General features: G+C 41.9%; 1 protein-coding gene and 1 long non-coding RNA gene across 3 annotated transcripts in view; one reads left to right on the top strand and one right to left on the bottom strand.

The window, feature by feature from the left end:
- Positions 1-22,076, bottom strand: part of LOC132378440 (uncharacterized) — a 36,146-nt gene extending 14,070 nt beyond the window's left edge. Inside the window, exons 1-2 of the long non-coding RNA XR_009507036.1 lie at positions 21,869-22,076; positions 9,245-9,305 (exon numbers count right to left, since the gene is read on the bottom strand). This is a non-coding gene — a long non-coding RNA (uncharacterized LOC132378440). The remainder of the gene's footprint in view (positions 1-9,244; positions 9,306-21,868) is intronic.
- LOC132378439 (aryl hydrocarbon receptor-like) overlaps positions 1-23,621 on the top strand; it is a 194,690-nt gene that overhangs the window by 53,049 nt on the left and 118,020 nt on the right. The gene's annotated exons all lie outside the window — the stretch shown is intronic.

Genomic DNA, 23,621 nt, shown 5'->3' with positions numbered 1-23,621 from the left:
AACCCCACTGATTCTCACAGCTACCTGGACTATATCTCTTCCCACCCAGTCACAGTGGGGTGATGTTATAACCCCACTGGACTATACCTTTTCCCACCCAGTCACTTGTAAAAACATCACACCCTTCTCTCAATTCCTCCGTCTCCACCACAGTTTCTCTCAGAATGAGGCTTTTCATTTCAGCAATAATAAGATGTCCTCCTTCTTCATAGAAAGGGGCCTTCCTTCCTCCACCATTAATGCTGCCCTCACCTGCATCTCTTATATTTCATGTACATCTGCCCTCACCACATCTTCCCACCACCCCACCAGGGACAAGGTTCTTTTTGTGCTCACCTACCACCCCACCAGCCTCCACATCCAGCATGTAGTTCTCCATAACTTCTGCCATCTCCAACAGGATCCCACCACCAGTTATATCTCTCCCTTCCCTCCCTTCCCCTGACGTTCTATAGGGATCGCTTCCTACAATGGTCGTTGCCCATTCATCCCTTCCTAGTGATCTTCCTCCCAGCACTTATCCTTGCAAGTGGATCAAATGGATCACCTCCTCCCTCACTAACGTCCAGGGCCCCAAACAGTCCTTTCAGGTGAGGCGACACTACACCTGTGAGTTTGTTGGGATCATCTACTGAATCTGGTGTGACCTCCTGTATATCGGTGAGACATGATGTAGATTCGGAGACCGCTTTGCTGAGCACCTACGCTCCATCTGCCAGAAAAAATGGGATCTCCCAGTGGCCACCCGTTATAATTCCACTTCCCATTTCCATTCCGATGTGTCAGTTCATGGCGTCCTCTACTGCCACGATGAAGCCACACTCAGGTTGGAGGAACAACACCTTGTATTCCGCCTGGGTAGCCTCCAACCTGATGGCATGAACATCGATTTCTCAATCTTCTGTAACTGCCCCTCCTTCTCGTTCACCATTCCCCATTCCCATTTCCCTCTCTTACCTTATCTCCTTACCTGCCCATCACCACCCTCTGGTGCTCCTTCCCCTTTCCTTTCTTCCATGGCTTTCTGTCCTCTCCTATTAGATTCTCCCTTCTCCAGCCATTTATCTCTTTCACCAATTGACCTCCCAGCTCTTTACTTCACACCTCCCCCTCTCCCAGTTTCACCTATCACCTATATGCTTGTACTTCTTTCCCTCCTTCCCCCACCTTCTAACTCTGACTTCTAATCTCTTTTTTTTCAGTCCCAATGAAGGGTCTTGGCCCGAAACATTGACTGTTTACTCTTTTCCATCGATGCTGCCTGGCCTGCTGAGCTCCTCCAGCATTTTGTGTGTATGACCCCCTTGTGACAGCCATGGACAGACATGTCGAAATTGGAATGGGAAGTTGAAATTATATGGTTGGCCACTGGGAAAGCCCACTGTTTGTAGCAGACAGAGCAAAGGTCAACAGCATTTGTCATTCAGTATGTCCCAGACCCAAATCGTTTCCACATTAAGTCTGGGGATTGTTGGTATCGGAAACTCTGGCTAACGCCAGCATAATTCTTCCTTGTGGTTTCTACATCAAGCTTGGGCTTTGCACAAATCTGTTAGATTTTCCAGTTTAAGGGAAACAAGGTACAGACTGGAAACACCGAGCATGCCAGTGTATTTTTCTACAGCCGGTAGATGGTGCAACTTCAGTCTAGACCAGGAGCTCCCAAACCTTTTTTATGTCATGGACCAATGCCAATAAGAAAGGGGTCTGTGGCCCCCAGGGTGGGAATCTGTGGTCTAGACTTTCAAATGGAGCGCAAGTTAAAAGACTGATTAGCAGGATTTGAGGAAGAGGAAAGGAAGGAGATGAACCACATATAGTCAAGTGCAGAAAGGAAGAATTGATGGATTGGTTGTTTGAGAATGCTATAGATCATGCAGTAGAAACACAGAGGAAATAATGTAGGGTCACTGAAAAGTACAGCACTGGAACAGACCCTTTGGCCCATCTAGTCTATACTGAATCTTTTAAACTGTCTTTTCCCATCGACCTGCATCTGGATAACAGCCTTCCTTACTTCTACCACCCAAGTACTTATCCAAACTTCTCTTAAATGTTGAAATAGACTTTGCATGCACCACTAGTGCTGGCAGCCTGTTCCACACTCTTACGATCCTCTGAGTGAAGAAGTTTTCCCTCGTGCTCCCCTTAAATTTTTCACCTTTCACCCTTAACTCATGACCTCTGGTTGTAGTCCCACCCAACCCCAATGGAAAAAGCCTGCTTGTATTTACCTATCTATACCCCTTATAATTTTGTATACCTCTATCAAAATCTCCCATCAATCTTCTAACTTCCAGGGAGTAAAGTCCTAACTTATTCAATCTTATCTTATAACTCAGATCCTCTAGACCTGCCAACATCCTTGTAAATTTTCTCTATACTCTTTCATCCTTGTTTACACTTTTCCTGTAGGTAGGTGGCCAAAACTGCACAATACTCCAAATTAGGCCTCACCAATGTCTTGTACAATTTCAGCATAACTTCCCGTCTCCTGTACTCAGTATTCTGATTTTTGAAGGCCAATGTGCTAAAAGTTCTCTTTGCAATCCTATTTACCAGTGATGCCACTTTCAATGAATGATGGAGCTGTATTGCCAGCACTCTTTATTCTTCCGCACTTCACAGTACCCTACCATTGATGGTGTAAAACTTACCCTGGTTGTTCCTATCAAAGTGCAACATCTCTCAACTGTCTGCATTAAATTCCATCTGCCATGACTGCGTAAAGCATTGTAACAGTTTCAGATTTCCAGCAGAGTATTTTCTTGTTTAACACACACAAAGTACTGGAGTAACTCAGCAGGTCAGACCAAAATATCAGCTGTTTATTTCCCTCCATAGATGCCGCCTGACCTGTTGAGTCCTCCAGCATTTTGTGGGTGTTGCTCAAGATTTCCAGCATCTGCAAGAACCTCTTGCATCTCTGTTTTCTTGTTTGCTCGGCTTTGCTTACATGTTATAACATTTAGTAAATATTATGCACGGGCAAAAGTGATGCCAATAGCAGAGTAGTACAGTGTATGAAAGGTCACTTTTTAAATACTTGATTGTTAATGTTGGTCTTGCTGTAGGAGACCATATGGAGGTTTGCAACTCAGTATTCTGTTGACACAATTGGCTGAAGAGGTGGTGATTTGAGTTAGATGTGCAAATCCAATGTTAGTGCACCATGTATTCATGGATTTTCAATTTTATGGGGATATTTGGGCTGCTACTTAACTCTCCAGGTTGGGAAAATAATTTATTTTAAATGATATATATTTTTATATCATTTTTTCTTTGCAGCTCTTGGAATGCAATTGTTAGCGCATTTTGGAATTAATAGTTTCTTGGTACTTCAGGCAATATAAGTAGTAGGGAGGGACCACGAGGTGTATGCGTTGCTTGCTTTTATAGATTGAACTATACATTAAAGATTTTCATTCACATCAATGGATGAATGAATTCATTTGAAACTGTTGAGCATACTAAAACCAGTATTCCGTGTTTGAGGTACAATTGTTTATCAGTGGAATCAGATTAGATACAAAGCTTTCACAAAGTACACTGCAGACGCTGTGGTCAAATCAAGATGTACAAAAAAGCTAGATGAACTCAGCAGGTCAGGCAGCATCCATTGAAAGGAGCTGTCAACGTTGACTGTTCCTTTCAATGGATGCTGCCTAACCTGCTGAGTTCATCCAGCTTTTTTGTAGATACAAAGCTTATCTTTTGCTGGTCCAAAGCAGAACTATAAGCAATAGAGAATCTAATTGAAAAGGAGCTGGATAGTGTAGAGTAAATTAGTCCGTTTGTTGTCACCAAAGAGGATAATGGACCAGTAAAGCTTTTGCCCAAATCTGGAAAAGAATAGTAAGTCTATGTGGAAGCTACTGAGATACACCAACTCCAGCTGTAGACAGTGGATAGTATCTGCTATTTCCTTTACAAGATCTCAAAGTTAGCAGGATCAAAGGTATTCACAAAATTGGATCTACACGTAATAGGTCAGGAGCACCTGACCATCAAAGAGCATAAAATGTTCTGCTCCCATGCAACGGTTATCCTAAGGAGTCTAGTTTGTTCTATAATATGCTTCCCAGGCTTTGATGGATTGAACACTGCAAGGAGTAAATTATTGCTTGTGCATGAAGGTGACCTGTTTATTAAGAGCACAGAAGAGAAACATCTTCTGATTTTGTGGAATGGTTCAGAAGTTAAGGAGCACAATGCAAGAAAGAAACAAAGCAAAGCATGCCTTGGTTTGAAGATGAACCAACTACCTAGCCAGTGACAAAGAAAGTAGAGTATAGGAACTCTGTACCTAAGCTTGATAAAATAGCATTGCTAGGAATGCTTCAGTTGTATGCGAGCTCTTTCTCCAACCTTTGCAACAGTACTGCATCATTTTTATTAAAAGGATATGAAGTAGATGTGGAAAGAGGAGGAACTTGGTGCAGAGGGAATATACAAGAAAAAACTGGCAAGTGAAACTGCCTTTGCTCATTGTGACACCAGCTGTGAGTTGAGGTTGGCATGTGATACTTAAGTTATGAATAGGTGCAGTTATGCCACCTGATGGATGGTAGGAAAAAGAGATATTTATCCTGGATAGAACAGTGGCAGACAGGTTAGCAACACTGTCTCAAGGCTCCAGGAACCATGCACAATCCTGAAGTCAAAAGCTGCCTGTGTGGAATTTGCACATTCTCCCCATTACTGTATGGATTTTCAGTTTTCCTCCAACACCTCAGAGATAAGTTGGTCGGATATCTCACCTTAAGTATAGGCAAATAGCAGAAACAACCAAAGTGGACCAGATGGTCATCTGGGATTGATGGCCTTACCGCTGGGATCTGAAGAACTGAATGGTATCTTTGTTCATCATAGTAATTCATTAAATATTCACTTGGACTTCTCATTATTAGAAGTTGTTAGTATAATTATATATAGTTCAAGAAAGAAGCACTTGGAATTGTGCTTGGAACCAGGAAATCCTTGGCAGATTGTTTGCCCTAGTGACAGATCATTGTCCATTTTGTTACTCTAGATCTCAAAGGCAGCAGCCTCAGTGATGCAAAAATGAGTAATCCTCCTGTTTTAGTATGTTTGTGTAATTGAGTATAGAAGTTCCAGACAGAACACTATTGAGAACACTCTGTTGCAGTCACCAGACGAGAACTCTGCTATGGGAAGTGAAAATGGGAATCACACCTTAAATAAGGTTGATGAGGATTTTCCGGTAACTGGAGCCAAAACCGCAAACAGGACATAGATAAGCAATAATGTTGAAGAGGATCTATGAGTAATTACTGAAAGGTATAGACACAAGAAATTCTGCAGATCTGGAAATCTTGAGCAATGCACACAAAGTGCTGGTAACATCTGGCATCTACAAAAGGTTCTCTGTAACTTCAGCCATCTATAACAAGACCCTACCACTAGGCACATCTTTCCCTCTACCCCGCCATTGCTCTCCACTTTCCATAGGGATCGTTTTCTATGTAGCTCTCTTGTCCTTTGATCCCTACCCACTGATCTCGCTCCTGGCACTTATCCATACAGTTGGGACAAATGCCACATCTGCCCCTACACCACCTCGTTCAATGCCATTCAGAGTCCCAAAAAGTACTTCCAAGTGAGGAAGCTCTTCATCAGAAACTCTCTTGGGTTCATCTATTGTACCTGGTGCTCCCAGTGCAGCCGCCTACGTCAGTGAGACCTGACTTAGATTGGGGGACCACTTTGTCTGCCATAGAAGGGAAGATTTCCTGGTAGCCACCCATTTCAATATATCTTCCCAGTCTCATTCTGACATGTCGGTCCACGGCCTCCACAACTGGCATGATGAGGCCATACTCAGCTTGGGAGTGCTCTGTCTAGGCAGTCTCCAAACTGATAGCATGAACATCGATTTCTCTAACTTTCGGTAATTTCTCCCTGCTCCCTCTTCTCTTTTTTTTCATCCCCCATTCTGGTCCCCTTCTGACACCCCTTCTCATCCTCAACTGCTCGTCACCTCCCTTTGTTTCTCTTCCTCATTCCCTTTCTTCCCTGGTCCACTATCAGATTTCTCCTTCATCACCCTCCGCCACCTACCCACCTTCCTCCTCATTTTGTTCCACCTATTATCTGCCTAAACTGTCAGCTGCTTGTTTCCCTGCGTAGGTACTACCCGACTTGCTGAGTCCCTCCTGCACTTTGTGTGTGTGTTGCCCTATTTTCCAAAAGGATAGCCTGATTTTGAAGGTGGTCAAATCTAGGAACTGATTTCGCCTTTCCACAATCAGTGCAGTGAACAGCGGTTCATCAAGTGCGATGCTACTTTGTTACTTTGAGGGGGGGAATTGCATTGAATTTCATATCTTTATTGAACATATACTGTATGAAAAAACTGCCATAGTTTTGTTGATTGCTCCATTTGGACGAAGGTCTCAGATCATTTGTAAGCAAGCACAGAATTAGTCAAAGTTATAGGAACAAGCCACCAAAAATAATTTTGCAGTCATGGGCATGACCTCCTTGAACATTTCAGGGAGTGCATGTAGACTTCTGTGAAGAGTGTTTCCTGCTACTGAGCAATCCTCATTCGAAATGGGTGGAGTTCTGAATGCAGAGACATGGGACTGCAAATGCTGGGAGCCTGGAGTGACGCACGAAGCACTGAAGGAACTCAGCAGGTCATGCAGGGTCTGGCAAGCAAGACCCTTCATCAGGACTGGAAGGAAAGAGGGAGGTAGGGTTTGAAAGGAGCAGAGCAATAGCTGGTGGGTGATAGGTGGATCGAGGTGAGGGAAGTTATTGGTGGATGTGGGGAGGTTAGGAATAACGTAAGAAGCTAGGAGATGATTGGTTGAGGTGCAAAGGGCTGAAGAGGATAGTATCTTGCTAAGCCATGTGTTGTAAGTGAGGAAACAGATTCGGTAGGTCTCAGAGGCAAGGACTCTGGATACTCAGTCGTGGTAGTAAAGGATTTTATTTACAGAAGGCAAACGTGGGAAAATGGCAACAGAAGCAACACACACTCGCGCACAATTTAGAGTGGTCGTGGGAAAGTCGGATCGGCAATAAAACACATCGGGAATAAAGTACACACACACAGACACACACAGTCAATACAATACCAGCTACCCCTTGACTCTGTGCAGGCCTGGCTCTATACTATTAGGGACAATAATCGACGCTCCCAACCCTATTCAATACACAGCTCACCAACAATTTCTCCAGCGCCACTCCACGGTTCTGAACCTGGAGTGAAACAGGGTGGTCCCTCGGAGATGGCAAAGAGAGAGTGCCCAGCACACGTGGCACCCTTTTAGCGCAGGAGGGCTGGAGGGTCCAGCCCAGGTAATTGACAGGGGGCCTGATGCACCATCAATAACTCACTCTGAGACATAAAGGCAAGATATCGGCTTTTATTGACTGGAAGAAGGAACCAGCAGTGAGTGACCACCATACTACATCCTGGAGACTGAGAGGCCGGGCTCAGGCCTCAATCGCCTTTATACAGGGGTCTGTGGGAGGAGCCACAGGAGCAGTCAGCAGGGGGCGTGTCCAGACAGGTATATGTAGTTCACCACAGGGCTGATGGCTCGGTGCCAGCAGAGTTAAGCTGATTACAATGGCCAATTGCCCGAGGCCAAGTACAAGGCTAATTAAAGGGGCCTGATGCACCAGCAATAACTGTCGGAGATGGGAGGCAAAAAGATAGGCTTTTATTAGCTGCAAGAAACGACCATACTACATCCTGGAGACTGAGGGGGGGAGCAGTGCCTCCAACCGCCTTTATACAGGGGTCTGTGGGAGGAGCCACAGGAGCAGTCAGCAGAGGGGCGTGTCCAGACAGATATATGTAGTTCACCTCAGGGCCGATGGGTGAGGAGGGGTCAAACCTTGATTGCAGGTGGCATGCCTTGCAACCAGGTGGTGGGCAGTGCTGTCACGTGACAGTCACAATCCCTCCAATACACCATGGGTCCACTATAATTCTCCTATCGGATTCCATCTTCTTCAGCCTTTTGTCTCTTCAACGTATTACCTCCAAGCTTCTTGTCATTCCTACTGTGGTGAACTATATGCCTGTCTGGACACGCCCCCTGCTGAATGCTCCTGTGGCTCCTCCCACAGGCCCCTGTATAAAGGCGATCTGAGGCCTGACGCTCGGCCTCAGTCTCCAGGACATAGTATGATGGACACTCACTCCTGGTTCCTTCTTCCAGTCAATAAAAGCCGATATCTCGCCTTACGTCTCAGTGTGAGTTATTGATGGTGCATCACCTACACTTTCTCCCCCCCCCCCCCCCATCTGCCTATCAACCCTCTCCCACTTCACCTGGATCCACCTAGAACCCATCAGCTCTCACTCCACCCCTGTGCATTGTCCTTCATAGATGCTGCCTGACTCTTTGAATTCCTCCTGTTTTGTGTGTTGTTTCTAACTTCTGAATAAGCCTTAAAGCTGAACATCTCTGCTTTACTTACAGAGCTGATTTCTGTCTGTCACAGTCTGTCATATTAAAGTGTCAACATATAAAACTTTGTAGCCTGCTGCCTTACAAAATAAACCACTGACTATTTGGATATATGATATGATAAGTCATACGGAATTTTCACAGGAAAAAGCAAACGGTCCTAATTTGATATCAAATTCAGCAATGAGATTGTCACCAAGTTCCTGCAATGGTTCATGTAAAATACTACCTGCGTTGTCTCGGTACTGCTTGGGAAGGATAATTAGTACAGCTTTGTCAACATCTGAATCACAGAAAACCACTACAGCTGATATTAGCTCTAGAGAGAAAAAGTGTCTTGGGATTCCAGTGAATGTCCTATTATAAAATATGCTCCCTGGGGGCAAGAAAAAGTAGATTCCCTTCAGAAGAAAAATTCTATTGTGCATGGATAATTGAAGATCTCATGCATTAACTCGAGATGAATAGATGAAGCTGGCTTACGGTTCCCAAAGTTCTCCATTTTCTGGGTTTTCCTTGAGTCATTCTTAGGTCTGTTGAAGAGATGTGCAGAGATTGTTTGATACGATGTCAGCAATTCATTATTTCTAGGGCTGCCGGGGGAGTGAAAGGCAACATAGATGGGCCGTGATTCTTTTTTGTACAGTAGTAACTGTGCCTGTTGCGTGACTGGTATTTATAGCCACGATATTTACAAGTTCTGCCAAGTTATCTTGCCAGAGGGAACACATTGGTGTTTGTTTGTAAGTCTTGGTGTTTGTCAGGAGTTGACATTTGTTTAAAGTTAGTACCTGAAAACAGCAAACTCCTGCTTTTCCTTTCTCTTTTGAATGCCGAAAGATTGCTGCAAAACTGTAAAATAAGAAAGATCTGGTGTAATTATAATTAGAAACACAGTGTGTGATAGGTTTTTAAAACGCGACTGGTAATGTGTATATTGAAGATAAACCATGAGTAACCAAAGGATGCAAGGAATATCCTGCTACTGACTACGTTAAAGGCAATAGTAAACCAGTTTGTACAACAGAACTTAAATATTTACGGTGCCTTGAGTCATTCCAGATACTTCACAGTCAATAACAAGCTTTTAAAGTGTAGGACATACAGCAGTAAATGTTCATGTACTGCTGTTTCATTGTATCGCAGTGACTGCTAGATGTTCAGTTTGTGATATTGGATAGTTGCCCAGGATCCTGGGAGAACCTTCCCTCAAACACATTCAGAGGCATTACCAATGCTGAGTCAGGCACAGTATCAGCGGCATAGAGCATATCATGAAATAAGTTGTTTTGCAGCAGCAGTACTTTGTAATACATAATAAAAACATAAAAATACAGTAAGAAATATATATTAATAGACAAATTAAGTTAAACAAGTAATGCAAAAAAGGAAATAGCGAGGTACTATACATGCTGAAATTCGATGGTGGTGGGGAAGAAGCTGTTCCTAAAATGTTGAGTGTGTCTTCCTTGATGGTAGTACCGGGGGCATGTCCTGTGTGATGTGGGTCCTGATTGATGGATGTTTTGAAGATGTCCTTGATGCGCAAGAGGGTAGTGCCTATGATGGAGCTTGATGAGTCTGCAAATTTCTGCAGCATTTTCTTTTTCCCCATAGTGGTCCCTCCTTACAAGATGGTGAATCAACCATTTAGAATGCTCTCCCTGGTACTGCAGAAATTTGCAAGAGTCTACGGTGACATACCAAGTCTCCCAACACTCCTAATGAAATACAGCTACTGTTGAGCCTTTATTGTAATTGCATCAATATGGTTGGGCTTAAGCTCGATCTGCAGAGATGTTGATACCCACAAATTTGAAACTGCTCACTCTTTCCACTGCTGATCCCTCAATGAAGACTGGTGTGTGCTCCCTTGACTTCTCCTTCCTGAAGTCCACAATCATTTCCTTGGTCTTACTGATGTTGAGTGCAAGGTTGTTGTTGCGACAGCATCCACATAGCTGATCTATTTATCTCAATTTTGTATGCTTCATCACAACTGAAATCCTGCTAACAATAGTTGTGCTATTGGCAAATGCATAGATGGCATTTGAACTGTGCCTAGCTACAGGGTCATGGGTGTAGAGAGAGTAGAGCAGTGGGCTAAGCACACATCCTTGAGGTGCACCAGTGTGGATTGTCAGCAATAAGGAGATGTTATTTCCAATCTACACTGACTGGGGTCTCTTTATGAGAAAGTCAAGGATCTACTTGCAGAGGGAGATACAGAGAGCCAAGGTTTGGAACTTGTCAATTAGTACTGAGCGTATGATGGTGTTGAATGCTAAACTTTTATCAATAAATGGTAGCCTGACATAGGTATTGCTATTGTCCAAATGAATGAATGAAGAGCCAGTAAGACCACTGAGATCTGCAATAAGCAAATTCCGATTGGCCCAGGACCTTGCTTAGACAGAAGTTTATTCTGGCCGTGACCAATCTCTCAAAGCACCTCATTGTAGTAGATGTGAGTGCAACTGGATGATTGTTGTTGAGGCAGCTTCGCCTGCTCTTCTTGGGTACTGAAATGATTTTCACCCATTTGAAGCAGGTGGAATCCACAACTGCAACAGTGAGAGACTGAAGATGTCCTTGAACATTTCTGTCACTTGGTTGGTACAGATTTTTAGAGCTCTACCAGGGCCTGAAGCCTTGTGAGCCTTTACCCTCATAAAAGATATTCTGACCTTGGTCTCTGAGACAAGATCACAGGTCATCAGTTGCTGCATTGATTTGCACAGATGTAGGTTTTTTCTCCCTTTCAAACATGCATAATAGACATCTAGCTAATCCGGGATTGAGGAATCACAGCCATTCATGATGTTAGGTATTGCCTTGTAGGAAATAATAGCCTGTAAACTCTGCCAGAGCTGACATGCATCCACTTCCGTCTTTAACATCAATTGTTGTTGTTATTTTGCTCTTAAAATAGCAATACTTTCGAGAACATTCTGCAAGCTGTACATGGATTTCTTGTACAAGTCTGGATCACTGGTTTTGATTACCACAAATGTAGCCCTCAGCAGACTATGAATCTGCTGATTCATCCACGGCATTTGGTTTGGGTATGTCTGGTATGTTCTCAAAAGCGTTCACTTATCCACACGTCTTGATGAAGTTGGTGAAGTTCGAAAATGAATCCCTGAATATTCTCCAGTCCACTGACTCAAAGCACCCCTGCAGAGCTCCTCCGCCTTCTTTGATCGTACCTTCTTGGCCCTCATCACTGAGGCTGCCATCTTTATTGTCTGCCTTGCTACCAGGAGTAGAAGTACAACCAGCTGAGTGGACTTTCTGAAGTGCAGGAGTGGGATGGCACAGTAAGCTTTCTTGATGGTGGTGCAACAGCAGTTAAGTATGTTGGCTCCTCGAGTTCCACAGGTGATATGTTAGCGGTAGTTCTTCAAGCTGGCCTAGTTGAAATCTCCTGCAACGATAGTGAAGACATCAGGGTGTGCTGTTTCATGACTACTGATCATGATGCTCAGCTCCTCCAGCGCCTGCCAAATCTTGGCCTGAGGTGAAATGTACACAGCTACCAGGATGACGGCAGAAAACGCCCTCGGAAGATAAAATGGATAATATTTGATCACTGGATGTTCTAGGTCAGGTAAACAGGACTGAAACAGAACTATCACATCTGTGCAGCTCAATGAGTTAATCATGATCATACTCCCCCTCCTCTACCTTTAAAAGAGTCAATTGCTCTGTCTTTAAAGTGAATGCTGAAGCCATTGGACTGCATCGCTGTATCCAAAATGGCAGGAGTTAGCCATGTTTCTGAGAAACAAAGTACACAGCAGTCCCTGAAGTCCCTCTGGTACTGTAATCTTGCTCTGAGGTCTTCAATTCCATTTTCCAGAGACTGTATGTTCGTCAGCAAAATAGTCAGGAATTGGGGGGGGGGGGAGGGTTCTATGGCCTCTGGGTTTCATTCATATCTGTAGCCCAGCATATCTTCCCTGCTTCTGTTTTTTCAAAGGGGAACTGCACTCATGATCTGAGTTTGCCGTACAGGGTACATCAATTCTGAGGATCAATAGATTTTTTTTTAACTTCTTAAAACAACGTTGCTTACTGAATTACTGTGGATTTCAGCTGTAGCAGTCCTAGATGGGAATATTTGATGATTCCCAACAGAGCTGCATGCAAAGATTCACCATTTATCAGCACCACTTGGTATCTTGTAGGTCACCACTGTCTAGAACCCAACTGCACCGGTCACAGAAACACTATGACCATGTCAGAGGATTGGTACTCTGCCATGAGGGACTTTGATTAGCACTCTTTCTTCAACCACAGGCAGGTTCTTCATAAAGACACACACAGTATCTCAACTTGCAAATACGCCACTAGCCTTTCATTGTTGTGAAACGCCCTTCACAACAGAATTGTGGTCATACCTTCATCAGAGGGACTGCAGACCTTCGAGGAAGTGGCTCTTCACCACTTTCTCAGAAGTGTTAGGGAGTCATGTCAGTCAAAGCTTTTTTTTGATTATTTTTAAAGATATTAAACTACTTATTAAATACTGGCTTTGAACTTAAATAGGCAGCAAAATCGATGTTCCGACATGTAGTTTTAGTGAACTCAGTGACCTGTGATCAGATACCTGCAGTGATCACAATCAGGTTCCAAAATCATATATGTAAATTTTCAATCAAATAATGCAACAAAGAAGTATTACATTTATAATGGCAGACGGAACAATGAAGTTTCTTCCTCAGTTGAGCGTGTAGATTTTTTAAGGTTATGAGCATCTATCTCTCTTGAAGCTTGAATATTGTTTACATCACAAACACAACTGATGACCCTCTGCCACTCTACTGTTTTTTTTTGTTTCCTTGTCTGAATACTTGTTAAGGGTAGAAAAGCCTTCTTTTGATTGTGATTTCTAACTGAGGGTAACGATTGGGTGATTGTGAATGTGCAGGTTGATCAGATTTAATTGGAATTACAGTATAGAGATACTCAGCTCTGACATGTTTTACTTCCTGCATTTGACCATCTACATGCATACATTATTGTATAATTATTCAATAATTAACATATACTTAAAACTCAAATGAACTTTAAGGAACTTCATCCTTCAATTGTCTTTACATGTTATTCTCCCATTGTAAACAAGACTTCTTCCATGGTATTTTGAAAGAGCTTCATTCAAGCTTTGTACTTTTGCTACTCTAATAAGCAAAGTTTTAACTTATTAATGTTTTTTGGGTCAGAATCCTTCCATGCCAGCCATTCTCTCAGTCCCAATTAAAAAACATGATACATACCCAGATGCTTTTCTTCACCTAATTAACAGTTTCTCCTGCATTGTGAACTAATTAATGCCTTTGAAACTTATGAACAAGATTGCAATAGAGTGTCTTTAACAGGATGTTTTGAAGTAATTAGGTTGACCATTGGTTGAATTTCTATTGTTCAATAGTTATGTAGCCCTCGGTTCGGCTAGCAGCTTAATCGAGGGGAACACTTTAAGAAATTTAAGAAATCTTGTTGGGCGGATGCTGCTGGAAGTGTTCCCCGTTACAAATCAGTACCATGAAATATCAAACAGTACACAATATGTGATTAAACGATTGAGCTTTATAATTCTTAATTTGACTGTATGATTAGTAAAGAAACAAAAAAGGAAAAGGGCCCGTTCTCATGAAACAGTCTAATGCACAACACTGGAGCTCACGGTTCTGTCTGTTTGTTCCCTGTCGACCTCCTATGAGCATTGCCAGCCCTTGGACCCTCACTCCAAGTCCACTCCGTCCAGCTGTCTACCAACTCTCTCCATTCATGTCTTCTCTCTTCATCTCTCCCCGACAAAAGATGGCAAAGTCCCTGCTCCCAGACTCAAGAAAGAACAACATGCCTGTAATTGGATAGCTCACATTCCAAAGCCCCGTTATCTTTAGTCATAGCTCAAACACTGCTGACTCAGAGAAACCATTACCCTAGCTGTGAAACATTACATTAGCAGTGAAACCTTAAAGTGCATTATAGTTAAATTAACACTGCATCTTAACTGTCTGAGAGATCACAGTGGAACATACACGGACTTAAAATATATAGTACAGCAATATGAAGAGAAATCAATACTTTCGTATTAGCAATGAGCTTCTGGACAGTCTGATTAACTGGTCATATGCACCTCCAATGCAAATTTAAAATTTGCGGAAGAATTCTATAAAATAATGCAATTCTATGAGTAAATGTGAGTTCAGGTTGTGGTCAACCTGCTCAGTCCATTGGTTCTAAATTTTCCATAAGCAGAAAAGTTATCTAAGCTGCAGAATTAACTTTCTTAGTTATAAAGTAATAGAGAAGTACAGCACAGGAACAGGACCTTCAGTCCTTCTAGTTCATGCCAAAATCATTGAAACTGCCTACTCCTGATGACCTGCATCGGGACCATAGCCATCATATTCCTACTATCCATGTACCTATCCAAACTTCACTCAAACGTTGAAATCGAGATCACATGGACCACTTGTGCTGGCAGCTCATTGCGCATTTTCATGGCCCTCTGAGTGAAGAAGTTTCCTCTCGTGTTCCCCTTAAGCTTCTTACCTTTCTCACCATCAAGCCATGATCTCTGATTGCATTTACCCTGACTTTACCCCTTATAATTTTGTATATCTCTATCAAGTCTCTTCTCAATTTTCTGTGTGCTAAACCTGTTTAATCTTTCCTTATAACTCAAGACCTCCAGACCTGGTAACATTCTTGTAAATTTTCTCTATACTCTTTCAAATTAGTTTACATTTGTCCTGTAGGCAGGTGACTAACACTGCACACAATACTCCGAATTAGGTCTCTCCAATGTCCTATACAACTTCAAAATAATATCCCATCTTCTGTACTCAATAAATTGTTTTATGAAGGCCAATGTGCCAAATGATTTCCTTATGGCCCTATCTACCTGTGACACCACTTTCAATGATCCCTTTGTTCTACCACACTCCTCAGTGGCCTACCGTTCATTGTGTGAGGCCTAACCTGGTTGGTCCTACCGAAGTGCAAAACCTTGCACTTGTCTGCATTAAATTCCATCTGCCATTTTTGAGCCCATTTTTCCAGCTGATGCAATTCCCTCTGCAAGCCATGATAGCCTTCCTCACTTTCCACTATACCGTCATCCCCAAATCTGCTGATCCAGTTAACGATCCAGATCATTGATATAGATGACAACCAACAACAGACTCAGCATCTGCAGCACACCTCTAGTCACAGGCCTCCAGTCAGAGAGGCAACCACCTTCTACCACTCTCTGCCAATGACTAATCCAATTTACTATCTCATTCTGAATGCCAAGCAACTGAACCTTCTTGACCAGCCTCCCATGCGGGACCTAGTCAAGTGCCTTACTAACATCCATGTGGACAACCTCCACTGCCTTGCCTTCATCCACTTTCCTGGTAACTTCCTCGAAAAGCTCTACAAGATTGGTTAGACATGATCTACCACATATGAAGCCACGCTGACTATCCTTAATCAGTCCATGTCCATCCAAATCTGGTCCCTTAGAATACCTTCCAACAACTTTCCTACTACGAATGTTAGACTCATTGGGCTATAATAGCTTGGTTTATTCTTAGACCCTTTTTTAAACAGTGGGACAACATTGGCTATCCTCTAACCCTAAATAAAAATCATTAACAATATAACATCTTGGTAACAATAGCAATTATTAATAACATAGAATTTCCATAACAGAGAAAACCCTTTGACCCAAATAGTTGTTTTCAAATGATTCATCATGTGTATTTCCCATCATTAATTACTTCTTAATATTCATGACCTATTATTTTAATGTTTGCTTCTTTTCACCTTGCATGTGTTAACCTTGTCTGTCTCAATTACGTCCCTTATTTTTAATCAGTAATTTTTTTTTTAAATAATGATTTTGCGGTTTTGTAGCCAATCACTGGCTTTGTTTCTCTGTCAGCTGTGGTCTATCTGGTAACACATTTGTTTCTGAGTCAGTAGTTTATGGATTCAATTCCCTTCAAGAGACGTGAGCAGATAACCAAGTGACAAACAGTGCAGAGCTGAAGAAGGTGCACCTTTTTCTGAATAAAACATTAATTCCTCATAAAGATGTAAAGTAAAACAGCTCAGCATGTAGAGTTTCACATCTAGACAAAAAAAAGCTATGAATGTATGGAGAGTTGGCTATGGTAGACTGGTGAGTTTCATTTGAAAGATATGATAATGGGAAGGCAATGGCTAACCTTTAGAGAATAAATGTAGCAGCCGCAATAAAAAAAGGGACCCAAGCATGGCTAGCAAAATAAATCAAGGCTAGTATTAGATGCAGTAATATAAAGTTGCTATAAAAAGTGACAGCTCTGAAGATTAGTAACAGTTCAGATTCCAACAAAAGAGGGCCAAGAGTTTGATAAAGACAAAACACAGTAAGCTCACAAGGAATTGAAAAAGTAGGCCATAAAAGTTTCTGAATGCAGAAAAGATTTAGTGAAGGCATATGTAGGTCTCCTATGGCCAGAAACAGGATACAGGAAGAGGAATAAAGATATGGGAGAACAATAAAATAAAAGTAGGCATGAGAGATTGCAGATGCTGGAAATCCAGAGGTAATGAAGGACCTCAACCTGAAATGTCAACTGTCCATTTCCCTCTATAGATGCCATCTGACCCACTGAGGATCTCCAGCTCCTGTGGCAAGTAAATAATTTAGTTCTGTTTTCAGAAAAAGGAACACAAATGACTTCCCAGAGATGCTAGGAAAGAAAGAGGCTAATAAAGAGGAGGAAATGAAGGAGCTTGCTATTGGTTAAATAAAAATGTCTACTGCAGTTATTGGGGCTGAAAGCAAAAAAAGTCCACAGGTCTTGGTAATTTGTACCCCAAAATAATAGTTTTGTGGAAATAGCGAATATATGGTTTGTAGTCCAAAAATTCCATGGATTTAGTTTACCAGATCAAAGAGAAGTAAATGTAAATCCACTATTTAATAAAAAGGAGGCGTGGGAGAAAACAGGGAACAACAGTCTTGTTAGATCCTATTACAAAAGATGCTTAGAAAATATCATGGGATTAGACCAAGTCAACGTGGATTTATAAAAAGTGAACCACATTTTAACAAGTCTACTGAATTTTTTTAAGTATATAATTGGTAGGACAGAAAAAGGTGCCACTTATTTAGATCTCCAGAAGCCACACATAGGAGGATTCTCACTTCACATCATCTTTAAGCTTGTACACCATCAGCTCCACCACCACCTTATTCTAGCTTCTTCTACCTTCTTTTCCAGTCCTGATGAAGGGTCTCAGCCCAATGTATTGACTCGTTATTCCTCTCCATAGATGCTGCCTGACCTCCTGATTTCCTCCAACATTTTGATTGTGTTACCCCATATAGGAAGTTAATGTGCAAAAGTGCATAAAACTGGGGTAATATACTGGACTGGACTGATGGGTAGAAAATAGTGAATAGGAATAATTAGGATTTTTATTTTGCAAATGGCATATTGTTAGTTAATTTCAATGAAAATTTGTTGAGAGACATTCTTCTTCCAGTTGTGGCTTTCCCTTAAGAAGTCTTGAGAGACAGAAACCAGTCACCTGGGTGAGCCAGAACAAGGCCCACCCACAAACCTGCTGAAGAAGCCTTTTTCAGTTATCTCATTGCTATCTGTAGGAAGAAGCTTAATGCAAAATGGCATTGGTTCCATCTATATTGCAACAGTAATCAGCAGAACTACCTCAGTGGTTTCACATCTTAATGTTGTACAAATATCTTGATGGAGAAGTTTGGTGGGGGGAGGTGGATAATAGCATTCTCGTGTCAATTGATTAGGGCCTGGTAACCAGGCCATGCTTTTTCTGGTTGCAATGCTGAGATCCACATTTTCCTGCAACAAAATTTTAATTTACTACTTTGTACTTGCTGCTAGATAGAAAGAGAAGATGCTGCTGCCTAATTTTTCATCCATTTTGTCAAGTTGTTCACATATTTGTGGGTTTTTGCTACACTGCCTCTTCCATCCTACTTCACTGAATCAAAATATTGTAAATTCATGGCCTAAAATCACCAACATATTCATTTGTTTTTAGTGAAATCTAATGGCCATTTTGACTAAACAGGAGATTCTGGGAATCCAGAGCAACATACACAAAATGCTGTCAGGCAGCATCTATGGGTATGAATAAATAGTCGACATTTCATGCCAAGTCCTTTCATCAGAGCAGGAAAGGAAGGGAAAAGAAGCCAGAATAGGAAGGTGGTTGGAGGGGAAGGAGTACAAGCTGGAAGCTTTAGGTGAAGTCAAGTAGGTGGGGGGGGGGGGGGCGGCGGGGGTGAATGAAATAAGAAGGTGGAAGGTGATAGGTGGAAAAGGTAGCGGACTGGAGAAGAAGGAATCTGATCAGAGAGGAGAGTGGACCATGGGAGACTACGCTATGCTGTTCCAAAGGTCAAGTTAAGGCACTGTGAAGGAAGGAGCCAACATGGTTTGAGATAAGCTATATGCAACACAGGTCTGGATGAGCAAATTTCTTGAAGGGAATGGATGGATGAAGGCTGAAACAAGACTGGATATTTTCCAAGGAAGCCTCACATCATTCACTAACACAGTCCTGTTTGAAGAAAGTAAAAGTCTTTGTTACAGAAATATAAGTTTTCTAAATGTCATTTTGCAAAATCGAATCCTAGAAAGCATAAGGCAAATGCATATGAAAGATCTCCCTTGCTGAATGTCCGGCTGCATTGGGTCACCTGGGTGAGGCAGAAATTGGAAAATCAAGCAGCTCTTTTGTATTCAAAGCAGCTGATATTTGTACCCTCAAGGTGTTCTGGATAACATTCTGTCATTTTTACAGGGACTTCCCATACTGACATATTCTTTGCCAGAAATAAAATACTGGCAACCTGCAGGTGATCTGGACAGTTCACCTAGAGATTCATCCAGAAAACTATGAACGGCGTGTCAAATTTAATCAAATAATTTTCAATTAACTTTAACGTTAATTTTCAGCCGTTGATTTTGTTGCAGGGGCAAGGGACACCTAAATCTTTTCAATTCTTACAAATGAGAACATTGGTTAACAGAATGAGTAATGTTAGCTGTGAGATCAAGGGAGGTTAATTCGAGGCCTTCCTGGAGTGAGGAGGTTTTGGTGCGTTCTCCAGCTGCCTGTTTGCAGTTCATACTTGCATATCAAATGAGAGCTGCTGCCAATGTGGTTTAATGACAGGAGACTTGGGAATAATATGTATGAATTATTATAAGGCTAGTAACTGTAACCCGGCAATTTATAAGAATGCTCAATATTGTTAAATGTAGGCAGTTCTGATCATTATGCTGAAGCAACTTAAATGCACAAGTCCTTGGAGAGGCAAGTGAATGTGCAAAGGAAGAATAAATATGGACATTGTGTAGACAGAAGGGATTCGTTTAGTTAACTGTTTTATTACTGGTTTAATCAGTTTGGCCACGACCTAGATCAACATATTGATGCCATGTGGAGGCTTGCATGCTTCAAGGACCCCATCAGGCGACGGCAGTTCAAGGTCACACATGACGAAACGGCTGTGGACGAGATACCGGGTGAAGATTGATCCAACCCCAGCTCCCGACCAGAGACTCTTCCCCTCTCAGGCCACACTTCATCATGAATCAAGCACAACCAATTAGAAATGTGAAGAAAAAAGCACCTGCCAAATGAAACAGCAATCAATTTGGCATAGCATTGTGGGCTGAAGGGCCTCTTCCTGTGCTTATTGTTCTATGTTGTATAACTATTAGTTTAATCACTGATCAAATGCCTTCACTATGATAACAATGGTGTTGTGCAGATTGAAAAGAAGTCGAGAGTAAGTTTATTTGGGGGCAATGTCAGGTGGATAATTTGGACCAGTAATGCTGTATATAAAGAATTATGTGGACAATTACAGGCATTATATGGTTGTCATTGCCCCTTACGTATTGGGGAAGCTAATGAAGATTTGGCTCCACCAGAACCCTTGGTGTATCTGCTTCAAATTCAATTACCAAAGACTGAAATTCTTTGGAATTCTTTGGAATCTCACGGGACCCCATGGCTTGTGGGCCTGGTTGTTTATCGTTTCTGCTCCTTAATTACAAATGCTTTATTTATGTAAGCAGGTAACTGATTCGGGTTGCAGTCAAAACACCTGGATCCAGTTCACCTGCGTTGTAGTGACCCATGAGGAGGAATGCCAAAGGGGTGGAATGCAGGGCAGAAGGAATGTGGGAAGGTAGGGAGCTTGGGGCAGCATGTTCCAGATACTCCGTGCTGCCACTGTATAAAGATATTGACTTATCAGGGAGGACCTTCCTCTCTGTTAAAATTCCATAGAGTCATATCACATGGAATCAGGGCCTTCAGCTCAATTGATCCATGCCAACCTAGATGCCCATCTAAACTAATCTCATTTGGTACATTTGGCCCATATCTCTCTATCTTTCTTATCCATGTGCCTGTCCAAGTGCCTTTTAAACTTCGTTAATGTTCCTGTCTCAACTACGTTCTCATGTAGCTCATTTCATATATGACCACCCTCTGGATGGAAACAGCTGCTTCTCAGGGGTTACTGTTAAATCTCACCCCTCTTATTTTAAACTAAGACCTCTAGTTATTGATTCCCTCACCCTGGAAAAAAGACTGTGTGCATTCACCCTATTTATGTCCCTCATGATTTTATACACTCCTCATTCTCTGATAGGGTCATAGGTTCCATCATGTGGATTTGTCCATCGTGTGGATAGTCAGAGGCTTTTCCCCAGGGCAGAAATGGCTCGCACAAGAGGGCACAGTTTTAAGGTGCTTGGAAGTAGGTACAAGGGAGATGTCAGAAGTTTTTTACATAGAGTGGTGAGTGCGTGGAATGGGCCGCCGGCAATGATTGTGGACGTGGATACAATAGGGTCTTTTAAGAGACTCTTGGATAGATACATGGAGCTTAGAAAAATAGAAGGGTATGGGTAACACTAGATAATTTCTAAGTAAGTACATGTTTGGCACAGCATTGTATTGTGCTGTAGGTTTTTTATGTTTCTATGTTCCTGTCTGCAAACTGATGTATCAGTTCCAAAAAGCAATGGGTTAAAATGATAGTAGAAGGAATCAAAATAGAACAATAATTAATTCCATCAATGACTCACAACCACAGTCAGAAGGTTGTGAATTCAATCACCATTCCAAAGACGTCAAAGTTCAAAGTCAATTTATTATCAAAGTACATTATATCCCCATATTCAGCCCTGAGATTCATTTTCTTGTGGGCTCACTAGGTAAATCCATAAAAGAATATTAACCATTACAGAATCAAAGAAAGACTGCACCAACTTGAACATTCAACCAGCGTGCAAAAGACAACAAATTGTTCAAATACAAAAAGAAAGAAATAATAAGAAATAAATATTAAGAACCTGAGATGAAGAGTCCTTCAAGGTGACTCCATGGATCATGGGAACATTTCAATGATGAGGCAAGTGAAGTTGAATAAAGTTACCCCCTTTGGTTCAAGAGCCTAATGCTGGTATGAGTCCTGAAGCTCCTGTACTACCTACCTGAGGGCAGCAGTGAGAAGAGAGCATGACCTGTGTGGTAGAGGAACCTGCTAATTTCCTGTCCTAACATTCGTGTAGAGGTACTCAGTGGTGGGGGGGAGGGAGGGCTTTACCTGTGATGGACTGAGCTGTAACCACTACTCTTTGTAGGATTCTCTGTTCGAGGGCATTGGTGCATATAACTGGGGCTGCTCATTACCCTCACTGTCAGGCGTGGCAGCTTAATGAGTAAGCATTAAACTGAGACCATCCATGTATTTTAGATTCATTAGGAAATCACAAGATTATTTGGAAAAATGCTGGGGAGTTTATTCCTGAATTCTGGTTATCATCAGTCTACCACATCACTTTCTGGGACTTTGTGTACAAATTTGCTGCTGCATTCTAATAATCACTATGGCATGACCATAAGACGTAGGAGTAGAATTAGGCCATTCAGCCCATCAAGTCTATTCTGCCATTCCGTCGTGGCTGATTATGGATCCCACTCAACCTTTGTTGGCTTGGTTGGCTTCAGAGTGCTTTAAAGTGTAATTTCTGTTTACTCACGTGCAAAGTTGTCCTCTTCTCAAATCCTACACCTATCAAAAGATGTCCAAAAAAAAGTTAGTTCTTCAGTACTGTGGTAATGGAGGAGGTTCACAAAAGTAATTTTTTAAATCGTATACCAGGAGCAGGCTGCAGCTACACTACAATACTGCATTAATCCTTTATGGGGTTAGCTGTTGAATTGCAAAGCTCACTGGGTGCCCTTTGCAGATGAACATCAGATTTGGTGACATTAGAAGAAAGAAGTAGTATCTACAGAAAATGAGAGTGACATTCAACTAACTTCTGCAGTAGAGTCTTTCAAGCCAGTGAGAAAACAAACAACAGAGTTTTCACACTGCTATGACTCACTTTGTTTTAAGATATCACAGCTATCACTAATTCATGGTATTAGTATCAAAATTTGGAAATGAATCTTCTGCTGGGGCTTACTTTACTGTTCTGTGAATCTTGCTCCCCTACTCCAACTCCAACTGCAAACTCAAGGCTGGTAATCGCACAGTAGTTTTGCAAAGCCTGCAAATAAAACAAATAGTTTTATGGTCCATTTAAAATCTTCTATTTGCCATCTTTCGCACAACTGCAACGTGTTACGAATGGCTGACGATTATAAAGTGTTTCTCCCAATGTGTAACACTCCAGTGCCTCTGATAGTAACGGCTGCTATCTGTGGGAGATTTGCCAATGCTGTCCATAGATATATTGTGTGAGATTAATTGCTTACTTGCAACAGAGAATTCTGTTGCCACTCTCATTTTGTACTTCTCATTTCCCTCACTCCAGCCTTCAGAGTTAGTTTAAGCCTGTGTGACCAATTTTTAGATAGGAACAATTGGAATTCTTGATCACCAACTATAAAGTCTTTGGGTTTCTTTATGTTGTTGCAAGCTTTGGCATTGAGGTATATAGTTAGCGTTGTAAACCAAAAATACAGCAAATCTGTACTTTGCACATGCAACAATCTGTGTATTTCTTTTTAATTCTTTCCATCTTTATATTCACTCTGTCTTACCACTTGATTTGTGCTTTGACATCAATGCACTATCAATAACTCCAAAAGACT

Source organism: Hypanus sabinus, chromosome 20 (assembly GCF_030144855.1).
Source record: "Hypanus sabinus isolate sHypSab1 chromosome 20, sHypSab1.hap1, whole genome shotgun sequence".
Classification (NCBI taxonomy): Eukaryota; Metazoa; Chordata; class Chondrichthyes; order Myliobatiformes; family Dasyatidae; genus Hypanus; species Hypanus sabinus.
Note: the sequence above shows the minus strand (reverse complement) of the source record. Positions and strands in the feature narration are given on the sequence as shown.